Here is a 22057-nt window from a genome sequence, read left to right as displayed (position 1 = left end):
ACATGGGACTTCTCCAGAGCTTCCTTCTCCCTCCAGGCTCTTTGGTTTTCCTTTACCTTGCACTACTCTCAGAAGTATCTGTATTAATGATGGGGGATTCCATTTGTTTATTTCCAGTCTCGTGCAGCAAACTGACCCTTTCAAGCCCTTGGGGCTTTTCTGATATTGAGAAGGAGTTGGCAAGTGGCTCAACTGTTCCCTTGCTCTTCCCCAGTCTCTGGTCTTCCTTCCTCATGGCCACGGTCAGTTCAGGGAGCTCTGGCAGAGGAGACGTGGTTGCCCTGATGGGTCTATAACTCCCTTTCCTCCTAGCACAGTCTCTGTTGTGAGAGAGCAAGAATCAAACTCTTCATCTACTCATCCATATCCGTTATTGGGGTACCCACAAAGACGTACCTCCTGGGGATTAGCTCAGAGTTCTGCATGATGCCAACCATGATGCTGCAAGTTACATTTTATGTGGAGTCCAGAGAATTCTATGGTGTGTCCAGTGGAGAGGAACACACAGAATTCCGCCCAGTGCCCAGTGACTGCCCTGAGCCCAGTGAGGGGTAATATGCTACAGCCAGGGAAGAGGCTGTGAAATTACCTCAGCCATCCAAAAGGTAGTATCTGTCAAGTTTTATGCCATGCTCTGCAAAATCCCCCTTGAAGTGCAGAGCTGTACCCACTGAGATGTCCAACATGGTGCTAAATATAATGCCTAGTGCCCAACAAGTGCCCATTTGATGGCTTGCATGGAACCAAATGAATGGCCTTCAGAGAGTGACACACATCGGAAGTTTCTCTCCTGCTCACAAACCCTCTTGGCAGTGTCCTATGACTACCCCATTTGGCCTCCTGATGACCAGAACCCCACTGCCAGCCTCTCCAAAGCCCCCTATGGTCTTTAAAAAGCCACATAAAATCATCTTTAAAAAAAGACACTGGGTGATATATACAACTAATGAATCATTGAACACTACAACAAAAACTTATGATATACTATATGCTGACTAACTGAACATGATTAAAAAAGAAGAAGAAGGAGGAGAAGGAGGAGGAGGAGGAGGAGGAGGAAAAGAAAAAGAAGAAGAATTGAGGTCAAAATAGAAGGAGAAAAAAAAAAAACAAGCAATTTGTTCCAAATCTGAAGACAGACAAGAAAATATAAAACCCCAAACACCCAGGTAACAAGCTTTAGTTTTATTTTGAGGTTCTTTTTTACAGTGTTTTAAAAATAGCATGTCATTAAAAAAAAAAGTACTGATAAAATAGTTTTAAAAGGTTAAAATAGGAAAGAGGAAAAATTTTAAAAATTGAATAAGAAAAAAATAAAATTTAAAAAATTTTTAAAAATGTCATAAATACTTGTAAAACAGAACAATATAAGCAAATAGTAGAGAAATCTTTTAAGTATAAAGTGAGATACCTCTTCCCTTTTCTCTCCCTCCCATCTCCCATCAACCCTTTATCTGGAATTAGCCACTGTTCACTTGGTTTGTGTCTTTTCAGATATGTTCCATGCATTACTCAAACATACGTACTCAACACACGAAATTCTTTTTTTTTGCACACAGGATATTACTGATTCATTCTTCTGAAGCATGTTTTTTCCACATGATTTAATGGGGTAACTTTTTCATATCTGTACATGTTTACTTCATCATTTCTGATTCTTATTTAACCAGTCCTCTGCTGATGGCATTTAAATCATTTCCACTTTTTCACTGTTACAAACAACACTGCAATTAACATCCTTTAAATGTTGATAATATTGCAAAATCACTCTCTAAAAAGATTATAGCAATTTATACTTCTTAATGACAAATGCAACAGAAATCTTTCTGTTGCTTCTGGAAAATCCTCAATTGACTCCATTTTAAAAGTTCCAGGTATAATTTCAAGTTTCAGGTTCAGAATGGGAGTGTTCATTCTCGCTGGGCTTCAGCATTGTCCTGACGCCTTGCAACACAGAAGCTGGAATCCAGTCCTTGGCACTCTCTCTCAGCCCCGGTGTCCTGCACCTCCCGGGTGCCAGCAGCAAAGACCTGTCCTCAGTGTTCAGGAAACAGGCTTAGCTCAAGTAGCCATCAGAGTCTGCAGTACTTCCGCTGCCCCCAGGCCTTTCTCCAGAGACCCAGTGAGTCAGCAAGAGATAGAGACCATCTCTAATTCCTACAGAAGAGTCTTTCTGCATGTCTGACAAGCTCCTGTCCTCCCTGGATTTCCCTTCCTAGAATACAGCTCCTCTCTGCCCCTGCTCGCAGGCCTGCTGCCTCTTGCTCAGCCCAGCCTTAGCCCCAACATCTCCACCACTGCTAGCCACGATAAGGGTCTTGAGATGCCCACTGCCCTCTCACTTCTCTATCTGCTGCTTTGGATCAGAATTCACCTCATCCTCTAGAATTGGAAAATTTACTACTCTTTTACCATAGCTGCCCAGGCATCCCTCTGCCAGCCTGCACTCCCCTCTTTCCCGCAGCACCAAGGCCTCACCTCACATTTCCTTTATTCGTTCAACAAATATTTATTATGTGCTATGAACATTTCCTACTAAATTGCACAATTCTGAAATAACTTGCATATACATCAACCTCTGTATTTCTATTGCAATATGGATGACAGGGTATTGAAATTTTATGAATTTATCACTATAGACTGGATATAGTTCAGTCTTTTTCCTGGAAGAGATGATCCCCTAGGTAGTTACCATTAGAGTACTACAGTCCATCCCACTGACACGTTATAACTGCCAACATGTACTAAGTACTCACAAAGTGTTGATCTAAGAAGTGAACATCTGTTAATTAATTCTCACCAAAACAACCCTATGAAATAAGTACTACAATCATCCCATTTTACAGATGAGTATCTGAGGCTAACTAAGTCATGTACAGAGCCAGTATCCAAACCCAGGCATCTGGCACCAGAACCAGCACCCTTAACCGCTATGACATTCTGCCTCCCCATAGTGCTTTTCTGCATCAGATCCTTGGACAGAAGCCCAAAAATTCATCAATGGCAACTCTGGGAAAGCCTGAAAGATGAAAGGTCCAGGACCTAAAATGAGAGCAACAGCTCTGGACTCTGGCCAATAGAACTCCTTAGCAAGCTGAGTGATCTGCAGGCAGTGGGCACCATTGTCTAGTATGTTCCAGGGATGTGATGAGAGAGATACATGGAGACCAGTACTGAGGACACAGAGCTGTCAGTTCTGTCCTGCTAATAAGAAATAGCCATTAATTTCTCTTCTTTCAGCTCCAGTAATCTCCAAGCTCCTCTGAGTGGTGGTGAAGATGTCACTGTGAGAATTAAGGGCAAGGATTGTGGTGTCAGAGTGTCTAGGTCCATCCAAATCTTCGCTCTACTAGTTCATAGGTATGTGACCTTGAGATAAGTTGCAAAAACATATCTGTGCCTCAATTTCCTGGCATATAAAATGGTATCAATAAATGTGAACTCTTTTAATACCATCCCAAAGGCTGGCCAACCACTTGGGAGCAGCTGAGGCAGGGAATATAAAGCCACATCAAGACATGTGCTTGTATGGGTGCTACACAAAGTACATTCAGAGTGGGGCAAGAAGGCAGCAGAATAGCATTCTGAGCAAAAAGAGCTGTATTAGTTTGCTTGGACTGTGAGGATAAAGCACCACAGGCTGGGCAGGTTAAGCAACAGAAAAATATCATGTCTTGGTTCTGGAGGCTGGAAGTTCAAGATCAAGCTGTCAGCAGGGTTGGTTCCTTCAGAGAGCTGTGAGGGAAGGATTTGTTCCATTCCTCTCTGGTTTGCCTAGGTGGCTATCTTCTCCCTTTATTTACCCACATCATCTTCCCTCAAGGATTCTCTGTGTTCAAATCCCCCTTTTGTAAGGATACCATATTTGATTACGCCCACCTTAATGACATCATTTTTTATATTATAGGTTTATTTTTATAATTACAAACAAAATAAGAAAAACATTTTAAAAATAGTAAACAACCATTATCTAAAAACTGCTGGTACAGTGTTGGAGTTCACAACAATTTTTTTTTTAGATTTTATTTAAATTCAAGTTAGTTAACACATTAGTTTCAGAGATAGAATTTAGTAATTCACCAGTTGTATACAACACCCAGTGCTCATTACATCAAGTGTCCTTCTTAACGCCCATCATACAGTTATCCCTCCCCCCACTTATTTTCCCTCCAGCAACCCTCAGTTTGTTCTCTATAGTTAAGATTCTCTTATGGTTTGCCTCTCTGTTTTTATTTTACCTTATTTATCCTTCTCTTCCCCTATGCTCACCTGTTCTGTTTCTTAAATTCCACAAATGAGTGAAAATCGTATGGTATTTGTCTTTTTCTGACTGGCTTATCTCACTTAGCATAATTCCCTCTAGTTCCACCCACGTCATTGCAAATGGCAAGATTTCATTATTTTTGATGGCTGAGTAATATTCCTGTGTGTGTGTGTGTGTGTGTGTGTGTGTGTGTGTGTATCACATCTTCTTCATCCATTCATCAGTCAATGGACATCTAGGCTCTTTCCATAGTCTGTCCCTAATTGTGAACATTGCTGCTACAAACACTAGGGTGCACGTGTCCCTTCAAATCACTATTTCTATGAGACCAGGTTGACCTTGATCCCAAAACCAGACAAAGACCCCATTAAAAAAGAGAATTACAGACCAATATCCCTGATGAACATGGATGCAAAAATTCTCAATGATACACTAGCTAATCGGATCCAACAGTATATTAAAAGGATTATTCACCAAGACCAAGTGAGATTTATTCCTGGGCTGCAGGAGTGGTTCAATATCCACAAATCAATCAATGTGCTATACCACATTAATAAAAGGAAGGATAAGAACCATAGGATTCTCTCAATAGATGCAGAAAAAGCATTTGACAAAATATAACATCCTTTGATAAAAACCCTCAAAAAAGTAGAGCTAGAAGAAACAGATCTCAACATCATAAAGCCCATATACAAAAGACCCACAGCTACTATCATCGCCAATGGGGGAAAACTGAGCACTTTTCCCCTAAGGTCATGAACACAGCAGGGATGCCCACTCCCAACACTGTTGTTCAACATACTACTGGAAGTCCTAGCCTCAGCAATCAGACAACAAAAGAAGTAAAAGCACTGAAATTGGCAAGGAAGAAGTCAGACTTTCAGGATTTATAGATGACATGAAATTCCATGTAGGAAGCCCAAAAGACTCCACTAAAAAATTGCTAGAACTGATACAGGAATTCGGCAAAGTCACAGGATATATAATCAATGCATAGACGTCTGTTGTGTTTCTATTCACCAATAAGGAAGCATCAGAAAGAGAAATCAAGGATGGCTACATAATATTCCACTATATATATATAGTAGAATATATATATACCACATCTTCTCTATCCATTCATCTGTCAGTGGACATCTGGGCTCTTTCCATAGTTTGGCTCTTGTGGACATTGCTGCTTGACATTGGGATGCATGTGCCATAAAAAAAAAAAAAAAATGAAATCTTGCCATTTGCAATGACATGGATGGAACTAGAGGGTATTATGCTAAGTGAAGTAAGTCAATCAGAAAGATAATTATCATATGGTCTCACTGATATGTGGAATTTAAGAAACAAGGCAGAGGATCACAGAGGAAAGAGGAATAAATGAAACAAGATGAAATCAGGGAGGGGAAAAAAAACATTTAAGAGACTCTTTTTTTCTTTTTTCTTAAGATTTTATTTATTTATTTGAGACAGACAGAGAGAGCCTAACAGAAGAGACAGAGGGAGAGGAAGAAGCAGACACCCCGCCATGCAGTGAGCCTGACAGGGGACCCAGTCCCAGGACCCTGAGATCATGACCTGAGCTGAATGCAGATGCCCAACTGACTGAGCCACCCAGGCACCCCAAGAGACTCTTAATCTTAGGAAACAAACTGAGGGTTGCTGAAGGGGAGGGGGTGAGAAATGGGGTGGCTGGGTGATGGACATTGGGGAGGGTATGTGTTATGGTAACCACTGGGTGTTATGTAAGACTGATGAATCACAGACCCATGCCCCTAAAACAAATTTAATTTTTTTCTTTTTAAAAGGAGCTGTAGGGACGCCTGGGTGGCTCAGTTGGTTAAGCAGCTGCCTTCGGCTCAGGTCATGATCCCAGGGTCCTGGGATCGAGTCCCGCATCGGGCTCCTTGCTTGGCAGGGAGCCTGCTTCTCCCTCTGCCTCTGCCTGCCTCTCTGTCTGCCTGTGCTCGCTCGCTCTCTCTCCCTCTGTCTCTGACAAATAAATAAAATCTAAAAAAAATAAATAAATAAAAGGAGCTGTAAAAGAGCAAAATAAACCTTAGAAAAAAGAGACAAATTAAGGAATCAATCCCATTTACAATTGCACCAAAAACCGTGAGATACCTAGGAATAAACCTAGCCAAAGAAGATTTGTACTCTGAAAACTATAGGGAATTTATGAAAGAAATTGAGGAAGACACAAAGAAGTGGAAAAACATTCCATGCTCATGAATTAGAGGAACAAATATTGTTAAAATGTCTATACCACCCCAAGAAATCTACATATTCCTTTCAATCCCTATCAAAATAATACCAGCATTTTTCACAGAGCTAAATCAAACAATTCTAAAATTTGTATGGAGCCAGAAAAGACACCAAAATAGCCAAAGTAATGTTGATAAGGAAAACCAAAGTTGGTGGCATCACAATTCCTAGACTTCAAGTTCTATTACAAAGCTATAATCAAGACAGTATGGTAACTGGCAGAAAAACAGACATATAGATCAATGGAGCAGAATAGAGAGCCCAGAAATGGACCCTCAACTCTATGGTCAACTAACCTTCAACAAAGCAGAAAAGAATGTCCAGTGGAAAACAGACTCTCTTAATGACCTCATTTTAACTTGATTACTCCTGAAATAAGATTATCCCCTCCATATAAGATCACATTCAAAGGTACTAAGAGCCAGGGCTTCCACATATGAATTTTCAGGTGACATAATTCAACCCGTAACAATCACTAGTGAAAAGAGTTACCATTTACTGGACAACTATCATGAGTCAAACACATGACAAACTCTGATTCTTAAAAACCTGCAGCAAATCTTAAGGTGTTCACTAAGAAAATCGAAAATCAGGGAGTCCTAGTGACTTGCCCAAGATTATACAGCTAGTCATCAGTGGAGCCAAGATTTGGATCAGGACTGCCTGACTCCAAACCCAAACTCTTTAGATGCCATATAACTATGTCCTTTTTAGCTGGTTCCTAATTTGCCAGTGACTTGGGACCATTTCTTTGAAGATACAAGGGCTTATCTAATCTCTGTGGCTCCCTCTGGAGCTGCCCTGCATGGAAGGGGGTTGGTTCTGTTCACATACAGATCCACGGGGACTCCAGAAAATCACAGGCTAGCAGAGCAGGAAGAAACTTCTGGTGTGATCTAGTCCAACCCCTCCTTTACAGATGAAGAATGAGCTACATACACAAGATCACACAGGCAGAGGAGAATAATGTTGAGTCTGTGCTCTACCCAACACCGCCTTACTGGAAGAAATTGTGAGCTTTGCTGGCTGATCTCATTTATTAAGCAAATTGTCTAACAGATTTGAGCCATTTATATAAAATCATGAGATTAGTCATTTTTAATCAAATAGAGTCTGACACAGTATGAAATAGCCAAGGACAGGTCTGTCATACAAACATCCCACAGCTTTAATTACCAAATGGGCAGCCCCTCACATTTATCACGAGAAGCATTTAACTTCTTATACAACTTATTTTCTATGCCAATACTTTGAATAGTAAGAAATCGGGAAAAAGGTCATCGGTTCCTGTCATGGGAATTATTATACGAAAAAGGAAAAATGCATCAAAATTCCAAATCCCTTCTCCAGACTGAGAGTGTGGTGTTCCTCTGCCGTAGTATCCATCTTCCCTCAATCAGCAGCTCTAGGGCACAACCACCTGGCCAGCATCTGGGGCAAATGTCCTCTGCAGTGCTGGCGTCCTCTGTCCCCAAGTACAGCCCGAGTTTCTCCACAACATTAATCAGGCAGAAAGTCAGGAGAACTGAGATAGAAGCTCGACTGCAGGCTGGTATGACAGGTATGATTCCAGAAAAACAGTCAAAGACCTAGCAGCTCTGGACACGACTCTGCCTGTGAGAAACAGGACAGCCTTGGGCACATTCCTTAAGCCTTCGAAAACTTAATTTCCTCATCTTTAAAATGAGAGAAATAGTTGCCTGTGTCATAGGTTGTGAAGACTGAACACCACAACTGTTAAAATGCACACCACAAGACTTGTGGTGAATACAGCAGAATGTGTCAACTCGGCAAATCACACTACGTTGTAACCTAAAGCTAAGGTAACCTCGTGTGGCAACTCAAAAAAATAAATGTAAAAATAAAATGCACAGCACAGTGGCTGGCATGTAGTAGGGCCTTAAATTTTTTTTTAATTGAAAGGGTATGGCAAATAATTTTCTTCCCTCTAAAACTGATCAGCAATCTGTTATTTCCCTAATTCATATATAAATAAAGAAGAAATTGGGAGTATCACAGGCCCTCACGTGGCCAATCTTTGTTCTAATGCTGCCACCTGCTGCTGGATAGGCGGCATCCCATGCAGCTATTTCCTGGGGATACACTGAAATACATAAGGAACCATATGGGGGTGCATCCAGACAAGGCCTCCCCAGCACACTTCTCTCCATTGCTATCGTTCAGATCTGAAACATGCACATACCTGATTTATCTGGTCCCAGGATTACAGCCCTATTTCCATGACAGGAGGGGCTTTTCAAACAGAGGATGACATTTTCCTAGTAGGTAACACATTTCCAGCATTAGGAACATTAGGATAGCCAAGACCTGAGCCGCACCAGAAGTCAAAAAGTATGCAGCCTGCAGACACTTTTCACTGAACCTAAATAATGTTGGCCCACACTGTGGTTCATAAAATTCAAATTAGCCACCAATGCTTTAAATATCAGATTTCACCTGAAAAATATGCATACCCTAAATCCCAATAACAGAGACTTACACAGAATAAGAGAAACACTAGAGAAAGACTCTGGGTGGCTCAGTGGGTTAAAGCCTCTGCCTTTGGCTCAGGTCATGATCCCAGGGTCCTGGGATGGAGCCCCGCATCGGACTCTCTGCTCAGCAGGGAGCCTACTTCCTCCAATCTCTCTCTCTCTTTGCCTACTTTTGATCTCTATCTGTCAAATAAGTAAATAAAATCTTTAAAAAAAAAGAAAGAAAGACTGATTTTTACCTTCAAGTAATAATAATAATTAGTAACTACCAAGAAAACCATACTTGTTAAAAATAAGGGCCAGAAAGAAAATTCACAATAACATAGGTTATAGTCAGTCCAGCTAGATAGGAAGAAAATGCTAATTATTGAGTCTTTGTCAAAAAATATTGATGGAAAAACTTCATCTTAATAAAGTATTTTCAGTAAAATAAAAATTTTAATTGGAAAAAATAAGTAAATGTTTTGTGTAACAAATTGCTGAAAAATTATATTGGCTTAACCATCAGCCCTCCCTCCAATACCATAGAAAACCCATCTTGAGAGCCTAGTATGCATCTGTAGATGTCTGTATATTTCTCCATATTATAATCTCACATACTCACATTCACATTGGCAAAGGCTTTTCATTCTTTGTCTTGTAAAAACCCAACTATATTATATACATTTCCTGTCATCTTTTTTTTCTCATTTAACAATATCTTTAAAAAATCCTTTCAAATCAGAATGGGTTCATTTGTATTAAAAATATATATATAAAACAATGAGGGGTGCCTAGGTAGCTCAGTTGGTTGAGCTTCTGCCTCTTGATTTCAGCTCAGGTCATGATCTCTGTGACCTGGGATCCAGCCCCAGTTCAGACTCCCCACTCATCAGGTAGTCTGCTTGTCTCCCTCTTCCCTTTTCCCTGCTCATACTTTCTCTCTCTCTTAAATAAACAATGAATCATGGAACATACATTAAAAACTAATGAAGTGGGGCGCCTGGGTGGCTCAGTGGGTTAAAGCCCCTGCCTTCGGCTCAGGTCATGATCCCAGGGTCCTGGGATCGAGCCCCACATCGGGCTCTCTGCTCAGCAGGGAGCCTGCTTCTTCCTCTCTCTCTGCCTACTTGCGATCTCTGTCAAATAAATAAATAAAATCTTCAAAAAAAAAAAAAAACTAATGAAGTACTGTATGGTGACTAGCATAACATAACAAATTTTTTAAGCTTAAATAAATAAATAAATCTTTAGGGGAAAAAAGTCAGTGAGAGCAACTGCCAGGTTGAAGAAAAGACATATTTTTATTTTTAAAAGAAATTGCCAGACTACTTTGCAGAAGGACTGAAATAATTCATCTTTCCCTTGGCAAAGTACGTTGAGTACCTCCTTGCCTATAACCCAACAGTAGCTGGCATTATTACTTCTTTCCACCAGCCCAGTAGAGGTAAAGATTAATCTCATTATTATTTTAATTTGCATTTCTCTAACTTCTAATTAGATTGAGCACCTTTTCATATGTTTGCTGGCAAAAGGCTTTGCTCTTCCACAAAATGCTTGTTTATCTGACTTAGTCATGTTTTACTGGGTAGTCTGTCTTTTGTTTCCATTTGTAAGATTTGTTGGTATTTTCATTACAAATTATATACCTATTATCTGCATGATAATCATTTTCTTTCCAAATCAGTCATTTGTCTACAGACTCTGCTGATGAACTCTGCCACACAGAAGTGTGAATTTATATATAAATAAATATGATTAAACTTCTGGTTAAAGGGGTATTTCCCCATCATTCCCAATTATTGGGAATGTAGCCTCCCAGATTATCTTGCAAGACATTATTATATAATTTTTTATATTTAGTATTTATATATATATTTTTTGATCCAAGTTTTTCTTCCAAATAGATAACCAGTTTTGCCAGGACCATTCATTATAGAATATATCCTTTCCTGTTAATGTTTTATTTAGAAATGTTGCACCTATATTCATGTGATCACTGTCTATGACCTAGTTTATAAACATCTGAATTGTCCTTTAAAAATGAAAAAAACAGGGGTGCCTGGGTGGCTCAGTGGGTTAAAACCTCTGCCTTTGGCTCAGGTCATGATCTCAGGGTCCTGGGCTCAAGCCCTGCATGGGGCTGTCTGCTCAGCAGAGAGACTGCTTCCACTCCTTCTTTCTCTGCCTGCCTCTCTGCCTACTTGTGATCTCTGTCTGTCAAATAAATAAGTAAACATCTTTTTTAAAAAATGAAAAAACAATTGTGACTCTGTCTGGGCCTGCTGTCTTTTTCAGTCATAGCCTTTTAATCACCCTTCCAACATGTTATATAGTAACTAGTACATTCATATTTTCTACTTCAGCTTATTCCCTTGGGGGATTTATATTTGGGGAGGAAATCCACCTTTTTTTTCTGCTTTCAAACATACTGCCATAGAAGTACAGGTAGTATTCCTTACAATTATTTTAATCTCTTTTCATTTCAATTTTACATACTTTTTGTTCTCCGTTTTTTTCTTTAATCATGAACTCTAATCTGTTCATGGGTTTGAACTCTAGTCTTTCTGTTTCCAGCCCCAGGGCTCATGACCTTGCTCCATACTATATACCCTTAAGGTTAAATTTGGTTGAATCTTTAAATGTAAATCATTTTGACTGAGTTGACTGAAAAGATTAGTCAAGTGCAGAAATTAGATTTTTATGAAGTTTAAATTATCCCAATTTTTCCTTAAAATAGCTATCTTGGTACAAATAGAATCAGCAATAATATATTCACGCTTTGCAAAATCTTGGAGAATTTGAATTGTCTTCAATTAGCAAGGAGACCTCTTGTTTTCCTTCGTTATAAAATTGGTTTTTGACCAGGACCAATAATTTTCATGGAAGAAAGCAAAATCCTCTTTATCTGAGACTATAAATGTTATTTAATTCTTGAAAGTGGTATTCAAACTAACATGAGATTTCTTTCAGTTTAATAAAATACTACCTAATTAGGAAGAAGCTTTACTTCTATCTCGAGGGATATATTAATATCATTAAAAAGAACATATGGTTGAGAAAGTTGTATGTACATTTATAATTTTGTTCCCTTCTGAATATGAAACACTATTTAATTAAGATTATTACTATCTTTAAAGCTTTTTTCTCAAAGGAAATGTTCTTCATTCTAAGCTACATATCTTCTTTTGGGGGAAAAAAAGCTTTTTAAGAAATCCTGAAATTCTACAAATAGATACACTCTGGTTGTATCCAAAGGGCGACTCTCTTCCTCCCTCCCTCCCTCATTATATTTCTATAGAAAAATATCAATCAGGGCTGATTTTTCATGAGAAAACTAGAGAGATAAACCAATTCTCCATATAATTCAGGCAAAAACAAAAGAAAAGAGCATAGGGCCTGGCAGAAGGGTACAGAAAAGACCATCTTCTGGACTTAAATACAGACTCAGACTATCATCCATCCATCCACCTTGCTTTCTCCTCATTTGAAACATCTTCTCTTCCCCCATGGTCAATCTACTTCAATTTATCCCATGTTCCTCTGTTTTACCTCTATCTTAGGGATCCGCTTTCTTATTTTCTTGCCCTATGTATAATCTGATCTCTGCCTAAACAATTCTTCCAAAGCCCACTTTCCCTGTTATGAGTTTAACTGCATACCAACAAAATTCATATGTTGAGGCCCTAAATACAGTAGCTCAGTATGTGACATTATTTGGAAATTTGGAAATAAGGCCATCACAGATATAATTAGTTAAGATGAAGTCATACTGGAGTAAGGAGGCCCCCAATCCAATATGACTGTGTCCTTATTATGAAAAGGAAATCTGGCACAGACATACACACAGGGAGAGTGCCATGTGATTTACAAAGGCAGGGATCAGAACATGCCAAGGAATGCCAAGATGGCCAGCAAACTACCCTCAACTAGGGGAGAGGCATGGAACATATTTGTCTTTATACTCTCTGAAGGAACCAACTCCGTCAACATCTTGATCTCAGACTCCTAATCTCGAGAAGTATGAGAAAATACCTATTATTTAAGTCACCCAATCCATGGTACTTTGTTACAGAAGCCCTAGCAAACTAACATATTCCCCCAAATGTAATGGTATTTGCTCTACACTCAACCATGTTAATTGGTTAACAGCGGTCACCAAATCCTTGTAAAATTCTCTCCTAACACTGCAAAACTATAGTCACCTTAATGAATTCACCTTAATGAATCCTCACATCTACTCTGAGAAAAATGCTATCCTCTATCGCATTGTAAATGAGGAAACTGAGGCTTAGAAAGATTCAATATCTTGGGGCACCTGGGTGGCTCAGTGGGTTAAGCCTCTGCCTTCGGCTCAGGTCACGATCCCAGGATCCCCTGGGATCAAGCCCTGCATCGGGCTCTCTGCTCAGCAGAGAACCTGCTTCCTCTCTCTCTCTGCCTGCCTCTCTGCCTACTGTGATCTCTCTGTCAAATAAATAAAACAAAATATTTAAAATAAAAGAAAGTAAAAGAAAGAAAGGTTCAATATCTTGCCTGCAAAGAGTATGAAACAGCTGAAATTCAGACTCGGGTGGGTCTGACTCTTGAGCACAGACTCACTCCCATACTGCCTCTCACTCTTTCTCCACAGAGAACAGGTCTGTCTCTACCTGTCTCCAAAAACTTACAGAATTCTGCTGCTTTGTTTTCTCTCCAGTGCAAAAGAGCCTGTATTCTGTACCTCCAGAGCCATTTCCCTCCCATACTCCAAGTCTGAATTTCCACCTTGAACTCCTCTTGTCCAAAACCGAACCTTTCCTATATCCCTCCAAATATGCTTTGCCTTCGGTGCCCCCTGTTGACTCCTCTGCCATGCATTCTTAGAAACATCACAGCATTTTTTATTCACCTCTGCCCCCGGCCCCTTTTTATAATCAGTTTCCAAGTTGTGTTAATTTTACTCCTGAATGACTAAATTATCCACTTGTCTCCATTCCACCTGCCTGAACCACCCCCACATCGCCTCTGAACTTGCTTTATAGTCTATTTCTATTCATCTTGAATCACTTGAATCACTTCCTACCATCTTGAATCACTTCCTACCCTCTATTCCAGTGACTGGTCTACATGTCTTATACCCCCCACCAAACTATGAGCCCCTACATGGTAGAAAATGTGATTCATCTCGGAATTTGCCATAGCACTTAACACAGTATCTAGCATATGGCGGGTGCTTAGCTAGTATTGACTGGCTTAATTTGTAAATTCTCTAAGTAAATTAATATATTAACCAAACTGCCTAGTAGACCATTTGAAATCCACAGAGCTCAGAGCAGCAAAACCGTGAAAGTAGATTCAAATCATCAAAATTGCCAAGAGATCTGATTCACCTGAGTCCCATTCTGATCTTGTCAAAATTTGTCATTAGGCACAGCAGTCCTACTTTTTTGTTCCTGTGGAACACTCCAGGCTAAACCATCCACTGGCACCAAAGCCCTTTTCTCATCATTCCCACCACACCCTGCAAGGTCAGAATATGTCATTATCCTTCATGTCTCAGTCTATGAGATGCTAGGTGGTACCTAAACCCCTTTGCAGTGATAATAACTCTTGCAGAAGTACTTTGAACTTGGCAGGTCACCCTGTTGTTACAAGCATTCCCATGCCCAGAGGCCACCACTAGGAGGCTCCAGCATGTCCCTGAAACCAGGCTGTTCAGCAAGTCTCCAGGAATGACTGGGGGAAAATTCCAAGTCTTAATTCCAATCTCCATATAAGGGAAAGCAGGGCAATCCCGATGACCACTCACCTCAGTATATAGCTGGATGTCCCAGGGCCTGATACAGAACAGGTGTTATCTTATCCCTGCATATTGGAGATTCCTGGTGCAGCAGTTATGTGGATGGCCCTTGCCTGCAAAGCAGAAGAGAAGCATAAGATCTAATCATCTCACAAAGGGAAGAGGGGCTTTGAAGAGTGCAGCATTTCCCTCTCTCTCTCTTTTTTTTTTTTTTGGCTTTGGTCAACTAACTATGCATACGAAGAGCGTCTTGGTGCTACTGTTAGTGTTTATGGCACAAACACACATAACCAAGTACCCCTTCTAAAATGCTCAGTGATTGCAGCCTTTGACATTTTACATATATCAAAGGGATCAAAGGTTCTTGTGTATAAGTAGAAATCCAGACCCGTGAAGTATTTCGTTCTTGGAATGACTGTAAAGAAAAAGGCAAGATCAACAACTTTATTTCCTTTACAAGCTTGATTTCAAATGAGGTATGGCAACTAAAGTCATTCACAAATTTTTGTAAATTAATATTTAGCATAATCAGAGAGTTGCTTCTAAATTGTAGGAAGAATCAAAAACATCTGGCAAGTAATATATTCTACAAATTGAAAACACTTAAGTCAGTTTTCCAGTAAGCTCAGAAAAGGAACATTTGAGCACGCCTCTAAATTGTCTTAGCATTTATACATGCAAACTAAGGAAAATATTGTACATTGTGGGAAACATAAAAACAATATTTTAAAAGAAGAAATAATCTTTCGACAATTCCACCATATACTATGATATCATATCTATACTCACACTAATCAAAAGTATCTATAAAATTTAATATAGCATGAATTTATTACAACACAGGAACCATGTACAAATAATATTTAAGCTCTTGAGCTTCCAAATAGTAAGCTTTGAGCCTTAAAAAAAGCATTTGGAGTAATATAAACTTTACTGGTTAAACAAGAGCAAAAAAGGCTAGGTGATGTAATTGGGAACTTAAGCAATCATCTATTTGCACAAAAATACTCATATTTCTAAATTACATAATGTTTTAGAATAAGCACAGTTTTAATAGCTAAGGATCAGACTCTAAGTTTTGTTTAAATAAGTATTTCTCATATGGTAAGGCTGTTGACAAGACATCAAAACTTTGGGGGAAAAATTAAAATATGGTCATTTTTACATTTGCCAAAATCCCTCTTTATAAACCACCAGTAAACAAATTTTTAACTATTCAGTTGTTTCTTATAAATATATATAGTCCTACTGAGGATAACTGCATTTTTTAAAAACTTTTTTTCTGGAAAAGTGGACAACTAACACTATTTTCTATTCTTATTCAAAATGGATGTCAGTTAACATTGCCTTATGTAATTGTTGGTAACTCAGTATTAACATCCCAAGAAATTGTTGTTTGCCCCACTTCCCCAGCCCATTTTCTTCAATTTAAAGCAATAAAAAAATGCTAAAATTCAAAATTACATGTGTGTACATGTGTGTGTATTATGCTGCAATTTTTTCTCGTATTTTTTTTAAGATTTTATTTATTTATTTGACAGAGAGATCACAAGTAGGCAGAGAGGCAGGCAGAGAGAGAGGAGGAAGCAGGCTCCCTGCTGAGCAGAGAGCCCGATGTGGGACTCCATCCCAGGACCCTGAGATCATGACCTGAGCCAAAGGCAGTGTGGCTCAACCCACTGAGCCACCCAGGCGCCCTGTTTTTTGTTTGTTTGTTTGTTTGTTTGTTTGTTTGAGAGAGAGAGAGAGATAGCAGGGGGAAGGGGCAGAGGGAAAGGGAGAGAGAAATCTTTTTTTTTTTTTTTAAGATTTTATTTATTTGACAGAGAGAGCGCAACAGGCAGAGCAGGAGTGGGAAAAGGAGAAGCAGACTCCCCACTGAGCAGGGAGCCAGATTCGGGGCTTGGTTCCATCCCAGGGTCCTGGGATCCTGACCTGAGCTGAAGGCAGATGCTTAACTGACTGAGCCACCCAGGTGCCCTGGAAGAGAGAATCTTAAGCAGGCAGCAGACTCCACACCCAGGATTGAGCCCACAGGCTCGATCTCAAGACCCTGAGATCATGACCTGAGCCAAAAGCAGGAGTCGATGCTTAACCGACTGAGCCACCCAGATGACCCTAGATTTTTAATTTTTTTAATTAAAAAAAAAAAACACTGAAATATGAAAATTTAAAAACTCTGCTTTAAATTGGATTTGCTCATATTCCTGAATAATTTCTAGGGTGAAACTTTTGTCCTGGTTATTTTCACTCACAGCTTTCTGGGAATATTTGTATCATGGTCCCTTTTTAAGAAGAATGATTAATTCCACCTTGTCATTAAGTCACTATACCCTCATCTTCATTATTATCTTCTACAAGGCACACCCTACTTCCATCCCTAAAATGTTTGGGAGTTGCTAAAGACAAATAATTGCAGGGACTACTATGACACCTAGGGAAAAGTGTCAAAAAAAAAAAGTCTTTTGAATTAGAGCTCTTGACTATGATCAAAACTGTTGCCTATTTTTCTAGTACTTGATGTGCCCGTTTGAGAAACCTGCTTATCTTTCAGACTCTCCACCCAAATTTATCTTCTGAGTTACATGTTTTCAATTGCAGCACAGATGGACAGGATGACAAAGGAAGCTCTATGCTACAGGGACAGCTGTTTATTTCAGGGATGGCAACTCACAATACAAGGCCCACAATGATTTCCTTTGTGTGCGCTTTTCTGTTTTTTGGAATCTGCTAGGATCCTATCATCAAAATAATATGAAGCAGTTTGAAGATCTTCATTGCAATTCTCCCTACAAGTACGGGCTATCTGGTGTTTGCTGGGTTCACCCTGACAGGCCCACATATATACTTACACAACTCTTTTGGTCTTGGCTTGATTTACTTTCCTGGGGAGAGATGAGGTTTCTGTAAAATCTTTTATCAGTTATGTCTGACAACGGGTCTTGCGGAAGACTTTTTAGACGTGTTTTTCTTGTCTTCTTTCCTTTTCGGCAATAACTGACAAGAATAAAGATGAAATGAAAAGGCTTGATCCTGATGAGTGACATCTTTGGTTGGCTTGATGTTGCCTACACACTTTTGTCACATTTAGAATGTTTGTTTTTAAGAGTTGTATTCTTTTGACAAGACAAGGTATGAAAATATATGAGATGTTTTTCAAAATATTCCAAAATGATGTGTTCTGAATTTTCCTTTACAGCAGTCAGTTTTCAAGCTGGTACGTTGCAACTGGTGGTACTTAAGACATATGATAGTAAGCTCCATTCACCCACATTTAAGTCACCACTATCTGCACATAAACCAATGCCAGGTGTTATCTATGGTCATACCTCAAGAAGGTTCATTGGAGAAGGGGAGATACAGGTCCTCAAAAACAAAAAAATTAAGCCACTATAAGAGCAAGTAAATATTAGGTGGTCAGACTGAAGATGGTTGTATCTAAGAGTAAGTATGCAATAAATATTCTTTTAGTACTATTACACATAGTACATATTACAATAATTTGATTTCAGTACAAGTAGTACTGGATATGTTTAGCAACACTGTAAGACAATTCAGCTATAACGGGTAGTGACTTGATGTACTTTGGGTAGAAATGATTACTTTCTTAAGCCTGTGCTCCCTAAACAAAGTACAGGCAGCGATTTGATTTTTAAGCAGGAAAAAAAGTTTGTTTCCAACTTGCCAATGTAGTGAAGTTTAAAGAAGAGACTGTTTCTGTTTGGTAAAGCAAATCAAAGAGGTATGTAATGTTTTGAGTGAGATAGCAGAGGATCAAAGATAAAACTTCGTCTGGGGATCATGCTTCTAAGAAGAAATATCTTTTTAAACTAGACACATCAAATCACCAAAAATTAAAGGTGCCAGTTTATAATAACAGCTGTATTCATCTAATAATATGTCATAAAACCAACAAATCCATGCTCTGCTGGAAGGTACTAGCAAATATCTACATAAAGTCTCCCCTCAGACTTGCATATTATCTAGAATAGTAATTTACACTTGTATGGTGTTTCTGCTTTCAAATGTTTTCACACCCCATATCAATAACAATGAAAAAGGGTGTTATATGATGTGCCAGATACAGCTGTAATGTAAACTGAGAGGGAAAATGTCTGGTCCATTAGGCAGCAGTTGCAGGCACGACAGCTTTGTCTTTTGTATACTGTATTATGTGAAGATAAACTCAAACTATGAAGCTGGACTCCAATCAAAATAAAATCAAAGAAGGCTGGCAAAACCACCTAAAAGCCAAGGCAAGAGAAGCATATTGGATATGTGAATCAAATGTCTCCCTACTGACTTACACAAGAAGAGGAAAGGAATAAAAATAGAACACAGGTCTAGATTCCACTGGTTAATTTAAATTGCTTGTCATTTCATCTTTAAATCTGTCACGCTGACTGATCAGGGTTGGCAACAAGGAAATCGAGTGCGGCTTGTAGAAAGGACCTAGTAGGAAAGAGAGAAAAAGCTGTGTACCAATATACTCACTAAACCACATGGCAAAGCTAAACATAATGACCCCAGCAAACAAAACAAACTGTGAAGTGGCTAAGGCAGTCTTCCTCTCTGTCTCCTTTCTTGGGCTATTTTTCACCTTGTCTACTACCACCCTTTTATAATTTATTAGTCCCCCCCAATTAACAGTCATACTCCCCAACCCTCTACTCTCGGGCCTTGGAAACAAGAAAAATGCTTCAGTGTGAGTCAACTGAGGTCAAATATTCTCAACCAAAATGTAACATATAATATCAGGTATTTGGAAGTGACTTTAGAAGTCTTTTCCCCCTAATTTTTCACCCTCCGCATCAGTTCTCCTATAATAATCTCCACACATGGAATCCAGCCTGAGTAAACACCTCCCCTGATTGTAAATCAAGGCTTCCTGGGGGCAGCCCATTCCATTTCTGGACTGCTCTAACTATTAAAAGGTTTTCAGTCATGCTAAACAAAATTAGCCCCCTACAGTTTCTCCTCACTTGAGAAATATAAAACGAGTCCTTCTCCTCCTGGCAGCCTTTCGCTTTACTTGAAGACATCTGTCACCTCCCCCACTGAGTATCATGTCCCTGCAGTTCAAATAGGCCCAACTGCTCCTCATATGACATGATTTATAGGCTCTTAACCATCTCGCTCATCCTCTCTTGGACATGCTGCAGTTCAATCAAGTCCCTCTTCAAAAGTGTGGAAGACAATATTGCAGGGAGTCCCTCTTGCCCAGAATGAAAGAAAATATTGTAGGAATGGCCTAAATATGGAATGAAAGCCTTTATCTGCCATTAAAAAAATTGCAGGCACCAAGGATAGAATGAACAAGAAAGGGGTTCCGATTATTATTATTATCAGACTGGGGGGAGCATGGCAGGAAGGTGGGAAAGAGAGTTCGCCATGCTTTTCATTCGGTGATTCTGTCACTGGATTTTACTAGGCAAATGAGAACCAGATGAGTGCAATGCTCTCTGCTAGGGATTTCTAGAAAAACAAATGAGTAAGATACATCTTTTGAAAGAATCCCACAAACCCAGCCTCTGCCCCCTGATCCCCTCCTCTTCATGCAGATCACAATCACACAGGTCTTTTTCATGAGGCAGCCTTGAATTACTCATCCAGGTCAGAGCACCTGGGGGGGGGGGGAGCGTAAAGGTCTTCTCAGGAAGATGAGCTTGACCTGACCCCAGCAAAGGCATTAACGTCTGTCCTTTTGGACCACAGAAGCATTTACTAAGCTTGCATCACTGGTCCCATGGACACTCTCAACCCAAGCCTAGCTCTGTACACGGTACTCCCACTCCCCAGACTGGGAGCACTTGCCCCTTCTCATAAACAGCCTTCTCCTCCTTGGTGGGCCCAGATCCCCTGATACTATCCATCTATTATCCATTCTCCCTGAGCCTGAGGGGGGCTCCCCCAGTTCCTGCTGCCCGGCAGCTCCTGAGCACGGGTTAGTCTACCCGTCAGAGCCCCGAACACCTTGCATTCTCTTTGCCCTCGTCACTGTTTGCAGCCACCTATAAGGCCACACACACTGAGGCTGTTCAGCTAGACCAGACAGTGACGGAATCCAGAACTGAAAGCCCTGCGGATCATTCGTTCTACAGCTGACAATCAGCCGGGAAACCCAGAAAGTTAGCCGACCCCTGTGAGGTAACAGGAGGGACCCTCGTGATAGAGTGTTTATTATCCTGATTTCCGGCTCAGGGCTCCTTCTGAGGGAGGACGTTTTTAAAATCTAAACACTTTCTGTGGATTTGAAGAATCAGCCTGGGAGTGGACGTGACTCTGTCTCGTCCTCTTAACATTGTAAGTCAGAAGTCTGACAACTCGACGCCCGCCACACCGCACAGAATCTGTTGCTCACTGCCCAGCAAAGAGCTGGGCAGAGCGCCGGTCCCCACAGCGACTCCGGCAGAGGGCGAGGATTCCAAGCGCAGAACTTGGCGGTCCAGGATTTTCGCTCCCCAGGGCCTTCCCACGGCCCGGGCTCACCAGCCCCACCGCCAGGCCGAGGAGCCCGGGGCAAAGCTGCGGCGGCACCGGCGGCCGGGCCCCGCCTCCGCTCACCCGGCCAGGCCTTCCCCGGAAGCGGGTGGGGGGGCGCCCTCGCTCCCGAGGGATCCTCGGGGTTCTGACGCCGGGGCGCGCCGGACCGGCAGGCGTCCTGGGCTCCGTACCCTCTGCCCAGCGGACCAAGTGGACTTGGCCGGCCAGGACTGAGCGGAACCAGGGAGTCCGACTTGCCCGCGCCGCGTTCCGGGCCACGTCCCCAGGCCAGGCCCGGCCAGGCCACGCCCCCAGCCCCCGCCTTCGCGCGTCCCCTCTCTGTTCCCGCCTCACCTCGCGGTCCCGTTCTTCCACCCTTGGGCCCCCACCCTTCCTCCCACGCCGTGTGCCTCTACCTCCCCGCACCGGCCCGCACTCCTCAGAGAAGGCGCACTTCCGCTTTCCGCAGCGGCTTCCAGGCCCCGCCCAGAGGGGCGCGAAGACCCCCCTCCACCTTTAGGGCAGTCCCCACTGGCAACAAGTCAGATTCTCTCCTGGGTGCTCTGGGTTTGAGCCCGCATGAGGTAAGCATTCGTACCACCCAAGAGTGGTGGTACCCAAGACAATTAAGTGTAATAATATGAGCTAAGATTAAACGTAATCGGAGCCAGGCTCTGTTCCAAGCACGTTACCAGTATTATAACCCTTTTACAAATTGGAAGACTGAGGTACGGATTGATTAAAAAGTTTAAGACTGATGGATAAATGGGAAAGTGGCATAGCTATACAGTGGAATATTAC

General features: G+C 41.0%; 1 long non-coding RNA gene across 3 annotated transcripts in view; it reads right to left on the bottom strand.

Annotated features, from left to right (window-relative positions):
- Window positions 1–21764, bottom strand: part of LOC132010904 (uncharacterized) — a 123470-nt gene extending 101706 nt beyond the window's left edge. Inside the window, exons 1-4 of one of the 3 annotated variants that reach the window (XR_009402308.1) lie at window positions 21673–21764; window positions 17626–17770; window positions 14783–14886; window positions 1496–2030 (exon numbers count right to left, since the gene is read on the bottom strand). This is a non-coding gene — a long non-coding RNA (uncharacterized LOC132010904). Of the gene's footprint in view, window positions 1–1495; window positions 2031–3161; window positions 3285–14782; window positions 14887–17625; window positions 17771–21672 lie in introns of those variants that run through there. The other 2 variants (XR_009402307.1, XR_009402306.1) reach the window with 2 other exon arrangements.
- Between the last annotated feature and the right edge of the window lie 293 nt (window positions 21765–22057).

This window comes from Mustela nigripes, chromosome 1 (assembly GCF_022355385.1).
Source record: "Mustela nigripes isolate SB6536 chromosome 1, MUSNIG.SB6536, whole genome shotgun sequence".
NCBI classification, from domain to species: Eukaryota; Metazoa; Chordata; class Mammalia; order Carnivora; family Mustelidae; genus Mustela; species Mustela nigripes.
This window is presented reverse-complemented; position numbering and strand designations above follow the sequence as displayed.